Below are 21,824 nucleotides of genomic sequence, written 5' to 3' on the forward strand. Positions count from 1 at the left end.
AGAAAAAGTGATCGTGATTTCCATGACTGTTTATGCCTAGCAGTAAATGACTTACGTGTAGTCATCAAAGAGTTGGCTGAAACACTCAAATATGGAAATTTGTCAGCTGTTGCTGATGTGGCAAAAAATCATCCTGACTTTGAAAAGAAAATTAAAACATATGTGAATCGTGCAGAGATGTTCATCAATCTAGTAATTGAATTTGTCAAAGACACGATACCATTCAACCAGGAAACCAACCAATATGAACCGAACGACAAGTGGAAAAACACATGGAAGAGTTCAGTTACATTGTCATTCAGTTTTACTAGCTTATTGGCTCAATATATGATGGTTCCTTATCAATTACGTGAAATACCATCTAAGAAAATTACAACAAACATATTGAAAATTATTCCAACACCATTTAAGAGTTTATCATATTATGATCATTATAGTGAATTTTCAATATTTTTGTTTGGACCATGGCTCATAGCTCAGATCTACAATTTGGATTGTGAGGAAACAATGTATCAAAAAAACCTAATCATTGGCGAGGACTATGGAAGAATGATGAAGGCAATATCATTACCTTATAATGAGGTTCCTTTTGGTTCAGGACTTCATCGTGATGGAACATATATATTTGAGAAAACGATTCTTGGCTTTTGGTACTTGAAAGCGATGTCCTCGATTTATATCATGTATTTGTACTCATTTGACAAAAACTTGGCCAATAAGCCTACACCAGCAGTGCACTGGAAGAGAATCTCATCATTTCTACTCCATCCCAACATTAATCGTGGTCCTCCAGGTTTACTGGGCGTTGGTAAAGATTTCCACTCTGATAGTAGTCCGGAAGCACCATTGGGTGGTAAAATCATGCCACTAGCTCGAATTTTGCGCATCAATACATCCAAGTGCAGATTTATTGTGCGAGGTGTGCCCGCAGGTTTTGCATTCTTTGAGGCTAGGAGCAAGAGCATGTTGTATTCCCAGTATTTGGTTCAATCCCGTATACCTTTCAGCGCCGAATCCAATATCCGAATTCCGGATTTCAAATACGCCTATGGTTTGATATTTTCCACAAATCATGATGATTACATTGAACTGGGATACCTTAGCGAATCTCGTCTTTATTATCCCAACAATGATTCATGGAGCATTGTTGGTAGTTTCGGTCTCACAGAGGAAACTCGGCAAGATTTTCTGCTACAAAATTATGAAATACCAGATTATGGCAAATATCGTGTATACGAGTACATTCGTTACTCACATCTTAATAAAACATACGTGGTCATTGATTTAGAAATTGATAATCGCAAAGGAGACAAAGAATTGGGTATTCGGTACAGTTTGGTCAATGTAGACCCTCATAAACTTGAGCAAACTAAACACGAACTGCAAGTATTGAAAATTCCAACTGGGAAAATTGCGCGATTGCAGCATATTGTCAATTTGGAGAATTGTACAATCAGGACGATTCTGGAAGGAAAACTTCAGCGTAATCCAATGTGGCGAGATTTTGATGCTAACAAGACGATATTATCTTTGGATGAATTTGAGAACAGCGTTGATAAATGGACTTTGAATACACAAAACAATGAAGTGTCGTCGTCGGTTTCTGGTTTACGCTATATGTGCGCTGCACCTCTGCCCAATGAGGAGGAACGTGAGTCGATTCGTGACGGTACATTTGTCTTTGATGCTGAGAATAGAAACGCGTATGTGTACAAGAAATCAAATATTCTGATATTCTTCAACTAACCAGTTTTACTGGGTGTATTTTCTTTCATATTTTATGCTTATTGTCAGAGCTCAGTTTTAACCGAAAATATTATTGGAAAGTTACTTAATTTATGTTATACAAAGATAATTTTTGTATGTAAGTATAGGCAAAAAAGGTACCTAGGTAGTAGGTACATATGTAGATATCCCAGCAGGGTGAAATTGAGGTAGAAAACTGAAAATTGGTTACACTACCTACCTATTTGTTAGTCTCCAAAAAAATATAAGGTTTCAGCATAGGAGCAGATTTTTGAATTTTACAGTTTTGTAAAAATTAGGTACCTACCTACAATAAAAAAATACCAATATGAAATTCAATATGCAATGCATGCATGCAAACTTGGATACACGACTTTGTGACCCTTCGGCTTCATCAAATCGATTTTAGGCATAATTTTTTGAAAATTTTACTTTTCAGTTCAAATCTATGCTAGATTTATTTTTAAGATCTAAAACAATTTAAAATACACTGGAGGTTCCAAAATAACTACCTACGTACTAAGCAACTACTCAATTTTGAAAGCCAAGCCATATGACTTGAATACATTTTGAATCGAATTTCCACTTTTCGTTTCATTGAGATCATAAACAACGACTTCTTTTATTCCCTATCCCTAAAAAAATCACTTGAAAAAACATTGAATTTGAACTGGCAAAAACGATTTCGGTGTATCCGAGTTCACAGGCATTGAATTTTAGTTCAATCCTTTCTTATGTCAATTTATCCTCTACGGGTAAAATCCAAAAATTCATTGAATGCTCCAAAATGGCTCTGTAAATTACTACGTAGAAATCGATTCGGTAGGTCGAAAATAGGGCAGATTTGCACCAAATTATAGCTTTCTACTTCATAAATGGATATTGAATTTTCAAAAATTTACCAAAAAATAGAAAAAATAAAAATGAGCGCTAGAAGTGTGACTTAGTTGGTGGTGTATTTTTGTATACCTACGTCGGATCAACAATATTCTTCTACTGATTGAGATACGGATACCTAGACCTACCTTCTACCGATGTATAGGTACCAAAAATAATATTCAATTAAGTACCTAAGTATTTACCGTCTATACCCTAATCAAATATAATTATTATAAGTACTTTTTACTGGTTTTTTTTTCAAGTTTAATTTTTATTACATCACTTACCGAGTTTTTATAGCTTCTGGTTGATAGTGGAAAAAATTAGTTTTGGAAATATTTTTAGAATTTTATTGATGACTGAAAAAATAATCTGTGTATTATCTACATTAATATTTTTTATTGACATAGGCATTGAGTGGAGAATTAACCTATTTAATTTTTTATAAGAGAATACATTTCAACAAATTGAGTATTTGTATCTATACCTATGTATTTTTTTAGAATTGTTTATTTTATTTTTGCTGATGATATTTCGTTTTGTTTTCTTTGGGATTGGGACTTTTTATTAAAATAAATATCGTAATATCAAATACTGTTCTTTTATAATCTCGTCATTTAAAAGTGTACCAAGGTAACATTTGTTGAGGATTTTCTTTTATTTATTTATTTATTTATTTATTTATTTACCTACCTGCGAAAAAACAAATTAGATGATGGGAAGCTAACTCAGCGAGTTATTTAATTCAAGTTCATTAGAAATTATTTCTTTAAAAACTTATACCCGGCCTTTTTACGAATAGGTATGTAGGTACATACTTTTCAAAATTGTTTAAAAAAAAGTAGGGGAAACGTAACAATGAATTTTAAAATAGTTTGAAATTTGGGATGGGCAGAACGTCGTCGTCGTCGTAGTCGCGCTCCTTTACAGGAGATAGCATATATGTCCATCTATATTAGCCGGTATCTAGCGTATCTGATCGTTTCTTTCAGGGTCTTACAGGGAGAGTTGGCTGGTGAGTTTGTTGTTAACAGCTCCGATCGTTTCCTCCCTCTCGTCGATCTTCCTTGGATTTCCCCCTGTACCGCTAACATGAAAATACCGTTTTCTCGTATTTTATGAGCTAAATACTTTAGCTTTCTAGTTTTGATATCTTCAACTACGACTTTCCGCTCCTCTCCTATTCTTGCTAATACTTCCTTGTTGGTAATGAAGTCCTTCCATGAGATTTGTAGTAGCCTTCGATAGCACCACATCTCAAAAGCGGATAATTTGTTTTCGCATTCTGCACTCATTGGTCCATGTTTCGCAGGAATATTTCAGAACGGTCCATACGTAGCATCGCATAATTCTCTTCCTCAGATCTATACCCATCGTTCGATTTCCCAGCACATTGGCAAGGTTGTTGAAAGCGGTTTTTGCCATTCCAATCCGTGATTTAATTTCTTTATTATCTCTGCCATCATTGTTTATCAGCGCTCCAAGGTATCTGAATTGGTTTACATTTTCAATTTCTTGTGATCCGATGTTGATTTTGACCACTTTATCATCTCCTTTTGTAAATCTCATCACCTTGGTCTTGCCTGCATTTATTTTCATTCCGTATTTTAATCCTGCACTGTTAATTCGGTCGATCATTTTCTGCATTTCTGCTTCTGTCCCAGCAAGGATCACTTTGTCATCTGCATAGCTTATTTCGTTTATTCTCTTGCCGTTGATCTTGAATCCCATTCGTTCGATTCGCGCTTCCCTCATTATTTCTTCTGCATACACATTGAACAATCTGGGTGAGAGGGGGCATCCTTGCCTCACACCTCTCTTTATTCCACATCCGTTCTCTGAGTACCCAGTTCCAATCTTGATGTTAGCGCTTCGCTCCCAGTACAGGTTCTTGATTATTTGCAGGTCTTTGTCATCGATATTGTATTTTTTCAGGATCTCCAACATCTTCTCATGGTTGACACGATCAAATGCTTTTTCATAATCGACGAAGCAAGCAATGATTTTCCTATTTGCATTCAGTGCTCTTTGAATGATCACTTTCAGCAGGGCAATTGCATCTCTCGTCCCTTTTTTCGCTACAAAGCCATATTGTGTTTCACTTAAATTTTCATCTATCTTCTTTTCAATTCTGGCATTTATGATGGAGAGTAGTAGCTTCAGTGAGTGGCTCATCAGTGCGATAGTTCTATATTCAGAGCATTTTTGCGAGTTGTTCTTTTTTGGTATTGGTACGAAGTTTACTGCTTTGAAGTCCTTAGGCAGTGTGCCTTCATCGTATATTTTGTTTATTATCTTCAGCAGCTCTTTTTCATACTCTGGTGTTAGATGTTTAATCAAGTCTGCTGGTATGAGATCTTCCCCCACTGCTTTGTGGTTTCTGGCTCGCTTCACCGCATTCCTCAGCTCCCACATTTCAATTCGTGGTGCCTCTTCTGTGGATGAAACTTCAATTTGAGCCGGATGTGTAACAGAACCAGTAATATAACGAGGAAGTTTTTTCTTGTTTGATATTGACATTTTCAAGTTTTGTTGAAGAGGAGATAACAATGACATCCCAAATAGGTAGTAAATATGTAGTAGGTAAGCAAGGCCAGATTTAACATTTATCTATTCGCGCCCCTAGGCAGTTGGAAATTTTCCGCCCCTACCCATTTTAATGGCACCAAAATTGAAGTTCAAAAATGTTTGGTAATGAATATAGATAAGTAATAATAATAATAAAAAAAAAAACACGCACACACAAACGTGATTTTTCGGGAATTATTGGAAATTTTGTGAAATACTTGACGAAAATTCAAGTCAAAAAGCAAGACTTGAAAACCACATAAAAAGTAATCATGTGGCAAAAAAACAACATTTTCCCGTTATTTCTGAAGATGTGCTAGACTTTTTGGAATTTTTTACAAAAAAACAGACACTTTCAAGCCATTTCGCTGAAAATTGATTTGAAAAAGCCAATATCTGACAAATTTTTGTGAAAAGGAGGGCTATTTGACCCAATTTTTGGCAAAACAGTGAAACTTTTTTGAAGTTTTTGAAAAAAAAGTTGAACATTTCAAAGCTGTGAAATTTTGAACAAATAGCGAGAATATTGACAGTTCAGCAAAAAACTTGAAATAATGGTGGGTAAGTACCTAGATACAATTACCTACATATAGGCAAAAAAATATGATTTTTCGAAATTTTTGTGATAAAAGCGAATTTTTTGGTCAATGGGGGGGGGGGGAGACTTTTTGGAATTTTCCGCAAGAAGCGACGATCTTCGGCCATTTTTTTACAAAAGCTAAAATTTTTGTCAAAAAACAAAATATTAATAATTTTAGCAAAACGCAAGACTCTTTAGAACTACTCGTATACTGGGGGAAAACCCGGTATTTTTTCGCAATAATTATTGTGTGTAGGTAGATTTTGAAACCTTTTTTCTTTGGTAAAAAACAGAGACTTTTGAGTAATTTTTTGAAAAAATACACTTTTTTTCAGCAATGTTCCCAAAAAGCGAGAATTTTTGTGAATTTTCTGGCAAAAAAAGCAAAAATTTGACAGTTTAACCTAAATGCAAGACTTCCTAGTACATTATTGGGAAAAAATTATACTTTGTCCCGATTTATGTCAGACAAGCGAGACTTTTGGAGAAATCCGGGAAGAAATTGGACCTTTTTGGAATTTTCTGAAAAGAAGGACAATCTCTGCCATTTTTCTTGAAAGCGTAAATTTTTTTCAATTTTTGAGAAAGCGAGCACGTTTGACAATTTCTGGTCAAAAAAGCAAGACTTTGAGACAGTTTTTAGAAAAATGTAAAATTTTTTCAAAGCTTTTTGCAAATGAAAATTTTGAATCATTTTTCTGAAATGCAAAAATTTTACCTAGTCAATTCTTGGACAAGCGAGAATTTACGATTATTTTCGGCAGACGGCCATGTTTGACAATTTAAGAAAACGCTGGCCTTTTTTGGGACTATTGGCGAAATAGTGATACTATTGATAATTTCTGTCAAACAAGAGAAACATTTGAGTAATTTTCTGAAAACAAAAGTGAGACTTTTTATGAAAAAAACAGGCTTTGAAAATTTTAACTAAAAAAGACTTTTTGGTAATTATTGATTTAAAAAATTATATTTTGTCGCGCTGAGTTTGAATGTTGGCTAAAGTCTAAACTCCTCCGATGTTCCCTGATTAGGGCTCTGAGACAATTCAAATTAAGACTTATTTTTTTTTGTTACGACCCGCGACCCCTCAGTGCTCCCCATTTGATTTACCTTATTAGGCACAGTTTTTTGAAAAAATGATCGATGTTCTTTTTACCAAGTTTTTTTTTTACAGATAAAAAAAATGTTGACTTATTTTATTGATCCAGTTTGTCTGATGTCCTCTACCTCCTCACCTGTACTCAATGTAAATAAAATTTGCTATTTCACTCTTTCAACATATCACCGTCCTGAAAACACTCATTTTTAATGGCAAATAATTTCACAAGTTAATCTCCGTTTTTTTTTTTTTTTTGGTTATCTATAGTGTTAGTCATAATTGTCCCCACATTTCACTTTTTGCGTACCTACATCAAAAATTCAATCTCTGGTCTGATATGCCGTTTATCAACAATGATAGGATACATAAATTATTTGAGATTCTGCGTCCATTCTATGCTATTATTTTTAATTGTTATTGCCAATTTCGAATAATTACCCACAATTTAGGAATTTTTTGAAATCTAAAATATTGGCGTCACTGCGTCCCAAAATATTTCCTCAGTTTCAGAAATATATCTCTCTTCTTCTTCATTATAGCGAAACATTTGCGAAGAAAATATTTTCAAGACACACTACCAATACCCCCCTCCCTAAACGATTTGCAAATATCAATCGCTCAGTAGAAATCTTAAAGTGCACTTGGATTTTGACGGCAATAGCATAGATCGACGCAGAATCTCAAATATGTATGTACTTTCCTTATACTGTCTCCGCTATATATTTTGAGTGAATTTAAAACACCTTTTTTTTCAAAACTCGTTTAAGCAAGATCCCTCCTCCAAAAAAACGTTTTTTCGCTATTGTGAGCAAGGGATATGGCAGGGTGGGGGAATTTTTTTTGGCTCCAACATTTTTTTTTAAAGGTACCCAACGATGTTTCATCAAAGTTTCAGAAATCTGAGGACAGGGGCATTTCACCTATTTTACTCAGGAATACCTTTTCAGCTATCTTGATACATACCTACATATAAGCAAAAATACTTCTACGCGTGTAGTTTTACCGTACGATCGCGCGGTGTAAATGAATTTTCAATTACGCATTCTGAGGTAAAATTTCACGCTGAACAACTTGGTTCTCTTCAATTTCGGCCATTTGTCCATATTTTTGGGGAAAAAAACGTAAAAAACGTGGTTTTTTCAGAGTTTTTTGAGCTTTTGAGCTTGACCCACCACTCCAAATGGCCGGGTGATGATTTCTATAGAAAGTAGACCTAAAAATACATATTTGACGAAAAAATCGTTTTGGTATGTTTCTTCGTTCCGGAGTAATGCCGATTTAAAGTTTCTTTTGTCCCTTCTTCTCCCCCCATGCGATGAAAAATTCTGAAAAAATTCAGGGAGGTACCCCCATGTATCCTCTAACTATATTCGTTTACATAATAAATTTATCTAAATTACTCGCTGGTGCAGAATTTTTCCCCTGAAAAACGCGTTTTTTGGCCCCCCTGCCTGAGGGGGGTGGGGTGGGGAGCGGGTTATGGGCTCAAAATTAGTTTTTGGGGGTACTAAACATACCCTGTGAGTTTCATCGAAATCCGAGGTTAAGGGCATTTTGCCTATCTTATCCGGGGGTACCCTTTCAAAATACTTGAAAAGTTTAAAATGCGATGCCCTTTGGAACTGTGAAATGAATTTTGATCAAAGTATCATAGCTTTGCAGTTATGCGCTGCTGAAGTGGAGTACCTCGAGACAATGTGAAAATAACCCTGAGGGAGCTGGGCCCAAACTGATTAAGGATTTCTTAAAACGTTGGTCGAATTGAGGTGGAATGAGCCAGCGTATTGATTGTGTACTTATTTTGAAGCACTGAGTTCAAATGTTGGCTAAATTTTACCGACTTTGCCGGAAACGGAAAAGTAAGGTATTGTATTTGTCATGATGGTTGAGGAATTGGGTGGGGGTGGGTTTTTTTGAGGTTTTGGAGTGTGCTGATCACGATAAGACATATGGCGCAAAACGAGATAAGTTTATATATATATTTATTTATTTATATATTTATATATAAGTTTATATATCAATTTATGTATAAATTTGTGTCACGCTGAACTCAAAAGCTCCGAACTTTAAGTGGAAACTGATGCTGGCAAAATATTGCTTTGATACTGAACTAGAGAAATTTTTAATTTGGTCGAAATCGATTCAGCCGTTTACGAGATATGAACGTTTAAGTGTGTTTCAACGTTATGGATAAGCAGAAATTTGTGTAAACCCTTATATCTCGCAAACGGCTCACCCCCAACAAACAGATGGGGTGGTTAGGGTGTGTAGGTTGCAGATTGGTACGCCGAAGGTCGGGTGTTCGAATCCCGCGCGAGTCAAGAGGAGAAAATTTTTTGTTGATTTTTTTGTTAATTTTTTTGTTAATTTTATCCGTCCAAAATTTTTTTGCCATAAAAAATCAAAATTTTTCAAAAATTTCTAGTGTAATTTTTGTTTTAACCAAAAACATTAAGTTTTTGGTAAATAGCCAGTAAATTTTGATAATTTTTTTTTTTTTTTTGTTAATTAATAGTAATTTTTAGTAAATAAAATGATTAGTTATTTTTGGTGAATTACTCGTAATTAAAGTTGGTCGAAAATTTTGGTAAATTGCTTGGGTAATTTTTGGTAAATTGGTAAAAACCTTTGACAGTAAATTACTGGGGTAATTAAAATTCGGTAAAAAATTGGTAAATTAGTGAGGAAATGTCTCGTAAATTACTGAGGTGAATGTTGGTAAATTGCTGGGGTAATTTTTGGTAAAATGGAAAATTGGTAAATTAGTGGGTAATGTCTGGTAAATTACTGAGGTAAATGTTAGTAAATTGCTGGGGTAATTTTTGGTAAATTCGTAAATTTTGGTAAAGTCGTAAATTTTGGTAAATTAATAAATTTGGGTAAATTCGTAAATTTTGGTAAATTCGTAAATTTTGGTAAATCGGTAAATTTGGGTAAATCGGTAAATTTGGGTAAATCGGCAAATTTGGGTAAATAGGTAAATTTAGGTAAATTTTGGTAAATAGGTAAATTTTGGTAAATTGGTAAATTTTAGTAAATTGGTAAATTTTGGTAAATTGATAAATTTTGGTAAATTGGTAAATTTTGGTAAAATGGTAAATTTTGGTAAAATGGTAAATTTTGGTAAATTGATCAATTTTGATAAATTCGTAAATTTTAGTGAATTGGTAAATTTTGGTAAATCGGTAAATTTTGGTAAATTGGTAAATTTTGGTAAATTGGTAAATTTTGGTAAATTGGTAAATTTTGGTAAATTGGTGAATTTTGGTAAATTGGTAAATGTTGGTAAATTGGTAAATTTCAGTAAATAGCTAAATTTCAATTCTGGATAAAAATTAAGCCATTAAAAACCTCTAAATTTTGGTAAATCGGTAAATTTAGGTAAATTGGTAAATTTAGGTAAATTGGTAAATTTTGGTAAATAGGTAAATTTTGGTAAATAGGTAAATTTTGGTAAATTGGTAAATTTTGGTAAATCGGTAAATTTTGGTAAATTGGTAAATTTTGGTAAATTGGTAAATTGGTAAATTTCGGTAAATAGGTAAATTTTGGTAAATAGGTAAATTTCAGTAAATACGTAAATTTCGGTAAATAGGTAAATTGGTAAATTTTGGTAAATTGGTAAATTTTGGTAAATAGCTAAATTTCGGTAAATTGGTAAATTTCGGTAATAATTTTGTTTTTTGTCAACAATTTTCCTGATATATTATTCCACTTGTAATATGACGGTTACGTCTTCATGAGTACGCTAATTATTATTTGAAAATCAATTTCAAAAAGTGTAATATGATGGCTACTTATGATTGACTATTTTATTTTGTCGCTGTTTTCGACTTTTCGTATTCATTAAATCGGTAAATTTGGGTACTTCCGCGCATTTTGAAAAATTGGTAAATTTTTAAGTAATGTCTGGTAAATTACTGAGATAAATGTTGGTAAATTACTGGTGTATATTTAGAGCAAAGTCGGTTGATCTTGCGAACTGCGCAAGATGTTTTTTTTCATTCTAAACCCCTCTGATACTTATTCCCTCATCAAGGCTCTGAAACATGATCAAAAAATATGAAAATTGAAAATGACAAGTGACGTCTCGTTTGTTACGTTTTTTAGTGTACAGAGTTCAAAATATAGACTCATTTTTTTTAGTTACGACTCCTCAGCTCAGTGCCCCCTCCCATTTGATTAACCTGATTGAGCATAAATTTTTTTGAACAAATGATTGATTTTCTTTTTATTAAGTTTTTTTTTACATACTTACATACCAAGAAATGTTGACTTATTTTTTTGATCCAGTTTGTCTGATGCTCTCTACCTTCTCACCTGTACTCAATATAATTAAAATTTTAAAAACTACTCGTATGTGTACCTATATCACTCTTTCAATTTTGAAAACACTCATTTTTAATAAAAAATAATTTTACTAGTGAATCTCCATTTTTTTTGCTTTTTTTTTTTTTGTTATCTAGTGTTAGTCATGATTGTCCCTACACTTTACTGTTTGTGTAGGTGCATACAAATGAAATTTCTGGTCAGATATGCAGTTTATCAACGAGGATACCTTGATTTGCTAATATGTACATTCTATGTATTCGTTTCAAATTTAATAGAGTGTTGACGTTGGTACGTGATATTTAATTTTCGAAGCGATCATCAGATTTTTTTATACGTTGGAAGTAAGTATATTTTAATTTCCTAAATTTAAATTATCGTTTGAAGAATTATCTGGGATCTTCATGGTAATAGACGTTACTAGGCATAAATAGATTTACAAATTCAAATCAATAGTTACATTTTTTGCAAGTTGATTTTTTTATAATTCATATTCATGCTGCCAGCATCTCGGGATAACCTATTGACTACCTATATCTATATGGGTGAAGATTCCCAGAATAAATGCCACTCTTGATTTTTTTATTTTTTATTTTGAAATGTTGAAAATTACTCCTCAAGTTACCAGCTACTTTAATTGAAAAAAAGATTTATAATTATTTTTCCAGCATTTCTCGATAGGTTGGTATATATAGGTATACCTATGTATTAGCAATTTTAAAGTCAATTTTCAGTAATTTTAAATCGGGTTAACATACACCTAAAATATCAAAAAAGCGTGCTTCGAAAACATTTTTGTGTACCTTTGAGATCCCCCTCAGGCATTTCGTTCGACAATTTGTCAATGGTTTTTATTAGTTCATTATTGGAGGAACCTGCAGATTTCTGGAAAAAATTTATGTACATTTTGCCAACAACTTTTCGTATATGTAAAAATGAAAAATTGAAAAAAAAAATGTTTCATCTTTGAAATTCACCCACACGAAGAAATACCAGTTGTGGAACCAATAAAAATCACCAGTGGTAAAAAATTCCACAGGGAATATTACCCAGTGGTTTTTACGTTTTTCACCATTCTAGACTTACAAAAATTTCAAGTTAGATGATAAAAACTGCCTTTATGTACACGACCGTGTTTTTGGTATAAAGTGTCAAATTTTCGGGGATGGAAAATTTTTTACATCGTTAAAAAAATTGTACTTTTATTATTTTAAAAAAATCAATTGAAAATGATAAATGAAAAATCAGTTCAAAAATATACAATTTTTTTATGATAGGTAGATAGGTATAACTCTCAATTTTGAACACTGAAAACACATTTTTGGAAGAGACGCAATTTTTAAAAAGACAAAGTATTTTTTCGTTAATTTTTTTTCAAGTTCCTAATTTCTTCTTGAAAATAAAAACAAAAGATTTTGAAAAAATTTCAAAAACTTACAAAATGTTTTTTTCTCATTGTTTGATGAAAAGTTTGCTATTTTCAATGAATATGATTACTTGACCAAAAAAAGTACTTCCAAAAACCATCTCTTTGTGTTGCAAATTGCAATTTTTTTGTTTTTGGTCTTCTTTTTCATTTACAATGATGTTAGGTACCTACCTATATTTATGTACTACTTACGAGTAGGTACATAAAATGTAATGATAGCAAATAAAATGCATTTCCACTTGTACATACATAAAAAAAATCCTATGTTTAATTACCATTGCTACGAATGAGTGGTAAGAATGATTACCACTGGGAAATGTGAATCAGTGATACTGTGCCGCTGATGATTCAAATAGAACAACTAGATAACCATTAACCATTCGTAGGTACCACCAATAGTGTAACTAATTAACAGTGGGAAAGCAACACCACTAATGGAAACCACTGGTTGGTTTTCTCTTTTACAACTGACGTTTTTTCGCGTGGGATATGAGCAGTAAAAATAATAAGTTTATCTTGGATCCCTATGGTGACTTGTGTTCATCATGACAACATGACAGGATATGATATTACTTTACCTAGTAATCAAATTGGAAATACGACGTTAGATTATTTTAAAGCGAGATACAAAAAAATGATAGGAATTGATACCAATGTGCAACTGCATTTTTTTGCGATACTAAATAATTAAATGAGAAAAAATTGATTAGAAGTTTCAAAACAGGAAACGTTTCCTTTAATTCTTATAATTTTGAAAAAATTTAATATTCGTCCGAGCTGAATCTCATGTCGAGGTTCGATTGTAAGTTACGGATATCATCAAAGTATGTACCTGGGTTATTCCATGTCAATTCGAACAAAAAAATGCGATTATGTCAGTCATGTCTTTCGATTTCGCTAAAAAATTTTTACAATATCTATCCACCCAGTCAGTAAGAAACCCGCAAATCAGTTTGGTTCCAGTCCCCTAAGGGGGTGGGTGAGGGAGCTTCAATTATTTTCACATTGTCTCGAGGTACTCAACTTCAGCAGCGCATGCCTCCGAAGCTATGACACTTTGATCAAAACTGATTTCACAGTTCAAAAGAGCAATGCATTTTGAACATGAAATTTTCAAAAGTTGAAAGTTAAACTTTCAAATTGAAGTTCAAATTTCAAAATTGTGCTGTAATGGGAGCGACCTAGGTACCACTTAAAATTCTGAAAAAACTTCCTTAGATGTACCTTATTTTGATGTGCTTTTTTGAAATATTTAATTTTCCAGGTAGGTAGGATCTTTGGCTGCAAGTGGTTTGAGCACAGGAAACTTGGGGACATATAGGGAGAGTACAACTCGTTTGCGCACATATTTTCCTTCTCACTTTCACATACTTAGGACTGTCTACTTTATTGGCAGACGTGATTAAAAATATATGTGTGAGTAGTAGGTAGATAGTACGATTGATTTAAAATTTAAAGGGAGGTAGAATCGTTGTCCTAATAAAATCGATAGGTATTTGCTGATGCTAATTTCTTTACTTTAGGAACTTGACAGAGGTGCGCCGCGCTAGTGTCGCCTTGTTTATGATTGGCTGATGAAAGGTCCCAGTATAAACATTGGAATGTATGTTGTGAAAACTGAAGGAAAATTGTTGAAAATTGCTGATAACAGCGGGACCTTTCGTTAGTTCCGGTGTTTCTGACTACCATTTCCTAGAGCGCGGAGCGCGACAGTTGTCTTGTCAAATCCCTTTTGTGCCGCTCCTAAGTTGTTCTAAGAAAAGTGTTAAGTTTTGTCAAAAATTGTAAAAAATGTTGAAAAAATGAAAGTTTCACTTTTATTTTTGAGCAAAATTTAGATAAAATTTGTTTTGTGTAAGAAGGAATTAATGGCTGCGCAATTCGATATAGGCGTTATAAGAATGAAATTAGAAAACAGTTGGCCATTAATTTTTTGATATTTTTATACGTTTTTCCAGTAATTTTGTTTTGTTTTTGCGTTCATTCGCGTCATTAATCGTGTGATCGTATTGGAGTAGTATGTCAGCATATTGATGCTCAAAATTTGTATGATCGTTAGGTCTCAGTACCGATTGATTCAATTCACGATAAAAATATATGTTGTTATTTTTACTGTTTTTCTTCGAGTTGTATGTAGTTTATTGTGACGTCTGCATTTATGGACGTATTCTCCCTGCAAAAAAGCCAAGTATTTTGACAAAATTTTCAGAAAGTATCTTTTTTTTTTTTTGTAAAATTGTAAAAAATTCATTGTTTTTGCCAGAATTGTCTAAAATTTTTGAAATCCTATCTACTTTTCACTAAAGTTGTCAAAAAAATGTTTGTTCTTTCCAAAATTATCAAAAAATGTTCGTTTTTTTTGTCAAATTTTTAAAAAGTTTAATTTTTGCCAAAATTGTCAAAAAGTCACAGTCTAATAGTTCTAATTTTGGCCAAGACTGCCAAAAAAAGAAAGCATTAAAGCCTCCTCTCAGAGGAAAGTTTTAAATCATGGAAATGGTTTTTGGTTAAGTTTTCAAAAGACTAACACAATGTCAGCAATTGATTGCAAAAACTTTGAAAAACTTGAAAAAATGACTAATTTTTAAAATTGTTACTTGCATAGAAATGGAATTTAAGATACTCGATCTGTCTGACTTATGGTGCTCCCATCTCCATTAAATGATCTCATCTCGAAACTTAAATATTTCAAAAAAGAGTCAAAGGGTATATCTAAAGAATTTTGAAAATTTCAAAATACAGTAGGCGCCGCTTAATGTGATCGGGTTGGGACGGAGGGGTTGCTATTCTATTAACCGAATTATTCCAATAAGCAAAAATTTTAAAAAAATACGATTTATTGAAATTGTATACTGTACATTATAAAAAGGTGGAAAATTTAGCAAGAAGCAGAACTTTATTGGCAAAAAAATTGTACTTTTTGGCAATTTCTGGAAAATAAGCGAGGCTTAAGCAAAAATGTGGCAATTTTGGGAATTATTGGCAAAAAAATACACTTTTTCGTAATTTTTTTTGAAAAAGTGAGCATTTTTTGCATTTTTTGGCGATTTTATGTTGAAAAAAAAGCTAAAAATATGGACCTTTTTTTTGAAAACATCAAGACCTTTGAACAATTTTTGGAATAAAGTAGGTCTTGTTGGAACTTTTTGCAAAAAGTCGAAAATTTTGACAATTTTAGCAAAAAAGAAGACTTTTTTGCAATTTTTGTTGAGAATGGGAGATTTTTTCAAATTTTTAGATAAAAAACGAGACTTTTTGTTTGATTGTTTGTCTTTTTTTGACAAAAAGTATTCCGATTTCATTGATTTTTGTTGCTTTTTGAAAATATTTCCATTCCATTAACCGACTTCATTTACCTTCAATTACCATATTAAGCGAAATTCTTTCAATGTAAAAAGATACAGCCGTTCCGTCCCAACGACTTTCCATTCTATTAAGCGAATTATTCTAATAAGCGCAATGATAATAAGCGGCGCTTACTGTACTTAGAAAGTTTAAGATGCAATGCCCTCTCCAACTCTGAAATGAGTTTTGATCAAAGTATCATAGCTTCGGAGGCATACGCTGCTGAGTTTGAGTACCTCGAGACAATGTGAAAATAATCGTAGCCTCTCCACCCACCCCCTGAGGGGGCCAAAACCAAACTGATTGCGGATTTCTTACTTATTGTGTGGGTATTGGACATTATAGAAAAACATTTGAGTGAAATCGAAACACATGACTCAAAAACGTTGGTCGAATTGAGGTGGAATGACCTACCAACTATTCTTTATTGAAATACATACAATCCCCACATCCGCTTCGGTTCTTTTTACATCCATCGTTGTATCCGAGTATTTCATTCAGTCCTATCATCTTAGTATCAATCATCTCTCAAACACTTCAAGTCATAGGGCAATTGACTATTTTTTCGAGTAAAAAATTGGATAGAGAGATTATCATGGGCTCAAACATTTTTATTCATCAACAAATGAAATAGAAAATATCGAAAAAATATCGTGAAAGGATGATTCACTCATAATATAAAATGCATAGGCCTATGTTTTCAAGTTGAACCTTGAGGTTTTTTGTTCAAAAATAATCCAGTGTAAGTTATTGCCTCTTTAATCAATTACCTAGGTAGTTACCTATGTAGAAATGCTGTCCTGAAGTAATGGCTCAAATTTGAAATTATTGAGCCCAAACTTACCCATAAGTACATATCTAGATGTAATTTTATTTGCCACAAATAATAGCTATACTTACCTAGTCATTACAAAAACCGAAGTTGAAAATGTAGAAAAATTCAAGGAAATTTCCACAGCTTTTAATACTGATTATTTTTTTCAACCAGGAAATATCTGCGCGGAATTGAACTCAGTGGCCTTCATTATCCGAATCCAGGAAAAATGTTGGAAAATGCCGGGAAGTCTTTATCGTTTTTATTCTTGATCGTTTTCCAATCGGTAAATGCGCCGGATTCCAGTCAGTGGCCATACTTCAGTACAACTACTCCATCAAGCGATGATGCATTCTTATTTGACAGAAAACTGGATGAAAAATTTGAAAAAGAGCCGAATAAGTATTGGTCAGTTAGCAAAGCACGAGAAGCAATGATAAAACAAGATTGGGATTGCGATTCTGTGCTGAACGAAATCATGAAGGCTGGATCTTATGAATTTGAAAATGATACTTACAAGACTACTGATGAAACACAAATTAAATTTAATTGGAGAGAATATGACCATGATTTCGGTATATGTTCATGCCTAGCAGCAAATGACTTGCGTGTAGTCATCAAAGAGTTGGCCAAAACACTCAAATATGGAAATTGGTCAGTTGTTGCTGATGTGGCAAAAAAATATCCTGACTTTGAAAAGAAAATTGAAACGTATATGAATCGTGCAGAGGTCTTCATCAATCTAGTAATTGAATTTGTCAATGAAACGATACCATTATTTAATGATACAACCTACTATGAAGAGGACATTGACTCGAATAACAGATGGCGGAAATTGTATGAATTTTCAATCACATTTCCTAGCTTATTGGCTCATTATATGATGGTTCCTTATAAATTACGTAAAATATCGTCTAGAAAAATTACAACGAACATATTGAAAATCATTCCAACACCATTTGGAAATTTATCGAATTACCCCGGTGTTGATGGTTTAAGTACAGTTAGTAAATTTGGACCATGGCTCATAGCTCAGATCTATGATTTGGGTTGTGACGAAACAATATATAAGAAAATCATAATCGATGGTGAAGTGTATGGAAAAATGATGAAGCAGATAGTAATACCTTATAGTGAGGTTGGTTTTGGTGAAGGACTTCATCTTGATGGAACATATATATTTCCAAAAACGGTTCTTGGCTTTCAATACTTGAAACGGATGTGCTCGAGTTATGCCATATATACTTACTCATTTGACAAAAACTTGGCAAATAAGCCTACACCACCGGTGCACTGTAAGAGAGTCTCATCACTTCTACTTCACCCCAATATTAATCGTGGTCCTCCAGGTATTCTAAACTCTGAATCTGATTTCTACTCTGACATTGATCCGGAAGCACCATTGGGTGGTAAAATCATGCCACTAGCTCGAATTTTGCGCATCAACACGATCAAGTGCAGATTTTTTGTGCGAGGTGTGAATACAGGTTTGAGATACTTTGAGGACGAGCCCAATCAAAACGGATGGCTTTCCCAGTATTCTGTTCAATCGCGTATACCTTACAGCGCCGAATCCAATATTCAAATTCCGGATTTTAAATACGCTTATGGTTTGATATTTTCCACAAATAACGACAATTACAATGTAGTGAACTACGGATTTGGCGAATATTATATTCATTATCCCTCCGACAATTCGTGGAGCATTGTTGGTACTTTAGGTCTCACTGAGGAAACTCGGCAAGATTTTCTGCTACAAAATTATGAAATACCAGAATATCATAGCAAATATCGTGTCTACGAGTACATTCGTTACTCACATCATAATAAAACATACGTGGTCATAGATTTAGAAATTGATAACCGCAACGGAAATTACGAATTGGGTATTCGGTACAGTTTGGTGGATGTAGACCCTCATAAACTTGAACAAACTAAACACCAACTGCAAGTTTTGAAAATTCCAACGGGGAAAATTGCGCGATTGCAGCATATTGTCAACTTGGAGAATTGTACAATCAGGACGATTCTGGAAGGAAAACTTCAGCGTAATCCAATGTGGAAAGATTTTGATGCTGGAAAGACAATATTACCTTTGGATGAATTTGAGAACAGCGTTGATAAATGGACTTTGAATACACAAAACAATGTAGTGTCGTCGTCGGTTTCTGGTGAATATATGTGCGCTGCTCCTCTTCCCAATGAACTGGAACTTGAGTCGATTCGTGATGGCAAATTTGTCTTTGATGCTGAGGATAGAAACGCGTATATGCGCAAGAAATCAAATATTCTGATATTCTTCAACTAACCAGTTTTATTGGGTGTATTTTATTTTTCATAAGTATTTTTTGCTTATTGTCAAAGCTGAGTTCGAACTATGTAAATCTATTATTTGAACTTCACTTACCTAATTTATGTTATATGTACATAATTTTTATAAGCAAAAAGGGCACGTAGGTATCCAAAACAGGGTGAAATTGAGGTAGAAAACTGAATATTGGTTACACTACCTGCCTACTTGTTGGTCTCCAAAAAGACCAAAATGAAGCTCAGTACATATACAAACTTGGATACATTGACTTTGCAACTCACAGTAGAAATCTATGCTAGATTTTTTTTTTCTTCAAGATCTACAACATTTAAAAATCCACTGGAGGTTTCAAAATAATCATCAAAAACCTGATAAATTTTGAAAGCCATAAAATATACACGTTGAATTGAATTTTCACTTTTGTTTCATTGATATCTTAAACATAACCACTTTTCTATTCCCCATCGCCCAAAAAAATCACCTGAAAACACTAAATTTGAACTGGCAAAACGACTTTTGAAAAATTGTATCCAAATATTTCAGAGGGGCCATCAAGACAATGTATCCGAGATTTACAGGTGTTGAATTTTATTTCAATTCTTTTTTATGCTTGTCAATTTTCCCCTAACGGGAAAAATCCAAAAATTCGTTCAAGACTCAGAAACGGATCTGTAAATCATCAAAATCAATTCGGTGAGTCGAAAATAGGGCAGATTTGGATTACATTGTATCTTTCTAAGTATGTACCTCAAAAATGGATTTTGAATTTTCACAAATTTACCAAAAAATAGAAAAAATGAAATTGATGAGCGTTAGAAATGTGGCTTAGTGGTGTATTTTTGAATATCAAAGTTGGATCAACAACATTCTTCTACTGATTGAGATCCCTATGTAAGTACCTTCTTTGCACTGACAATGTATAGGTACCTACCAAAAATAATATTCAATTAACTATTTACTGTCTACCCTAATCGAATATAATATTACTTGTACTTTTTACTGTTTTTTTTTCTAAGTTTCATTTTTATTAGATCACTTAGGTACTTCCTTTCTTAATTCTTCGAGCTTCTGGTTGGTAATGAAACAAAAATTAGTTTTGGGAATATTTTTAGAAAAATGATGACTGAAAAAATAATCTGTGCATTACCTGCATTGATCTTTTTTATTGGCATAGGTTTTGGGCGGAGAATCATCTATTTAATTTTTTATAAGAGAATAAATGTCAACAAATTGAGTGCTTTGTTTCTATGTATTTTTTAAGAATGATTTATTTTATTTTTGCCGATTATATTTCATTTTGTTTTCTTCAGGATTGTGGCTTTTTATTAAAATAAATATCATAATATCAAATACTGTTCTTTTTTAATCTCATCATTCAAGAGTGTAACAAGGTAACATTTGTTGAGGATTTTCCCTTTTTTTTTTAATTTTTTTTATTTATTCATTTATGTACCTGCAAAAAAACAAATTAGATTATGGGAAACTGACTCAGCGAGTTATTTAATTCAAGTTCATAAAATGATTTTCAAAAAAACTTATACCCTTTCTTTTTACGAATAGGTACGTTTCAAAATTGGAGACATTTGCCATAAAAGTAATTTTGAAAAGTGGAAATGATAATTCGCACTGTCTGAATGCCAACTGAATTTGTTTCAGGAACAACTAGAATAGGTACCTAAGTTTCATTTGCAGGTAGAGCAAGTAAGCATAGGAATATTAAAAAAATGAATTTTAAAATATGTAATTAGAAATTTGGGATGGACTGTCAGAATCATTAATTTAACGAGGAAGTTTTTTCTTGTTTGATATTGATATTCTCAAGTTTTGTCGAAGAGGGAATAACATAGGTAAATATACGACACCCAAATAGTAAATATGTAGCAGGTAAAGCAAGATCAGATTTAACACATTCGCGCCCTTAGGCAGTTGGGAATTCCAGAATGTTTGCAATTTCTGGGGAAAAAACAATTTTTGGCCAACAGCGAAAATTCAGGAGGAGCCTTATGGAATTTCTGGAAAAAAAAGAGAAACTTTTAACAATTTTTTGTTTTTTTATACGAAAAAAATTACAATTTATAATAGCACTCAAAATAAAGTGCGAACATTTTTGATAATGAGTAGATAAGTAATAAACACACACACACACACAAAAACGTGATTTTTCGGGAATAATTGGCAATTTTGTAAAATACTTGACGAGAATTCAAGTCAAAAAGCAAGACTTTGAAAACTTTGGCAAAAATCAGCTTACCACATAAAAAGTAATCATGCGCCGAAAAAACAACATTTTCCCGTAATTTCTGAAGATATGCGAGACTTTTTGGAATAATTGTTTCCAAGAAAACCCACACTTTTAAGCCATTTCGCTGAAAAAAGAAAAATTTTTCCATTTTTGAAAAAACAAAACATTGGCAAATTTTTGCGAAAAGGAGGGCTTTTTGGCCCAATATCTGGCAAAACAGAGAAACGTCATTGAAGTTTTTGAAGAAAAAAAAGTGGAATATTTCAAAGTTGTGAAATTTTTAACAAATTGAGCTAAAAAAGCGAGAATTTTTACAATTTCAGCAAAAACCTGGAAATACATAAATAGGCAACAAAAATATGATTTTTCGCAATTTTTGGGATAAAATCGAAACTTTTGGATAATTTGTGGGAGATGAAACTGTTTGGAGTTTTCTGCAAAAAACGCCAATTTTCGGTAATTTTTAATTACAAAAGCGAACA

At 32.9% G+C, this 21,824-nt stretch overlaps 1 protein-coding gene across 1 annotated transcript in view; it reads left to right on the top strand.

The window, feature by feature from the left end:
- Positions 1 to 21,824, top strand: part of LOC135847388 (inactive dipeptidyl peptidase 10-like) — a 601,135-nt gene that overhangs the window by 143,730 nt on the left and 435,581 nt on the right. The gene's annotated exons all lie outside the window — the stretch shown is intronic.

Source organism: Planococcus citri, chromosome 1 (assembly GCF_950023065.1).
Source record: "Planococcus citri chromosome 1, ihPlaCitr1.1, whole genome shotgun sequence".
In the NCBI taxonomy this organism is placed as follows: domain Eukaryota; kingdom Metazoa; phylum Arthropoda; class Insecta; order Hemiptera; family Pseudococcidae; genus Planococcus; species Planococcus citri.